The sequence below is a fragment of the Trichechus manatus genome, unplaced genomic scaffold (genome assembly GCF_000243295.1).
Source record: "Trichechus manatus latirostris isolate Lorelei unplaced genomic scaffold, TriManLat1.0 scaffold00154, whole genome shotgun sequence".
Taxonomy (NCBI): domain Eukaryota; kingdom Metazoa; phylum Chordata; class Mammalia; order Sirenia; family Trichechidae; genus Trichechus; species Trichechus manatus.
The window spans coordinates 848081-849384 of NW_004444090.1; the positions used below are offsets into that span (position 1 = coordinate 848081).

At 35.3% G+C, this 1304-nt stretch overlaps 1 protein-coding gene across 2 annotated transcripts in view; it reads left to right on the forward strand.

The window, feature by feature from the left end:
• CEP162 (centrosomal protein 162) overlaps window positions 1-1304 on the forward strand; it is a 65464-nt gene that overhangs the window by 13204 nt on the left and 50956 nt on the right. The gene's annotated exons all lie outside the window — the stretch shown is intronic.

Below are 1304 nucleotides of genomic sequence, written 5' to 3' on the forward strand. Positions count from 1 at the left end.
ACAGTTTTCAATAAGGAGACATGAATTCTTTTAAAAGACTAATGTAGAACTACAACTTTCCTAATCAGTGATATGTTATAGGAATTTCACGTATGTGCAGGATGGCCAGAGACACTATTCTGAGATATGTGTGAAAACAAGTAAAACAGGAGGCAAAAGTTATCATCCTGATGGTCTTCAAAATATTAAAATTACATAAATGGCATATTTGAGTGTGCAGATTAGTTTCTATTACAGTTTTGAAATCTTAAAGTATAATTTAAAAGGAAACCTCTGTGGAACCCATGATTATCTCTGAAAAACTATGATTTTGCAAAACACAGTGTGGAACCCATTGCTGTAAATTGTAAGGAAAACTCAGAAACAAGAAATGTATTGCTGAAAGTAAAAATTCTGTTAAGATGATCCAAGTAGTATATGACCTATGGCTTGTTTTTTCCCCCTTATTTCTTTAATGTTCTTAATTCTGAAATAATTTGATTTATTGATTACTGGGAGATAGTGGAGCCTGAACTTATTATCATAGAAACTTGGATTCATATCCCCAACCTTGCCAGTTATCAACTATGTGACATTGGACAAATAATACTTCTAAGCCTGTTTTCTTTTCTCTAAAATGAGGTTTTATAGTGATCAGTTGAGATAATGTGTAGTGCCTAGTTCATAGTTAAGATTAAACAAGCAGTAGCCACTCCTGTGGTTATTATCATCATTATTTTTAATGTCAGCCCTCTCAATACTACAAACTATAAAAAAGAGCCTGAAGGCATACAGTAATACATACTTATTGGCTGGGGGGTATTGAACTTACCTAGTATTTTAAAAATACATTTGAAAGTCCTCAAATGAACATCTGAACTTGGTTTAAAAACTGAAAAGTACAGGTAGTCCCTGACTTAGGACATATTCAAGTTACGATGAACCACACTTAGGACCATCTGTTTCAGCAAGGGCTGATTTCATCACTTCAGAAGCAGATTTTGCTTACATAATGTGCCAATAGCTGAGAAGCAGGAAGCACCAATGTTGAAGCTGCCAAAAGATTCAGTGATGAGCTAGACAAGATAATACAAGATGAAGAATATCCACCAGAGTAGATTTTCAACGTGGACGAAACAGGCTTGTTCCTTGGAAAAGGACGCCAGAACGGACCTATATTCACAAAGAGGCAAAGTCAATGCCTGGTTTCAAGGCATTTAAAGACAGAATCACACCACTGCTTGGATGACATGCTGCTGGGTTTAAATGAAAACCTTTTCTTTTTTACTGTTCCGAAAACCCCTGAGCATTTGAAAACATTGACA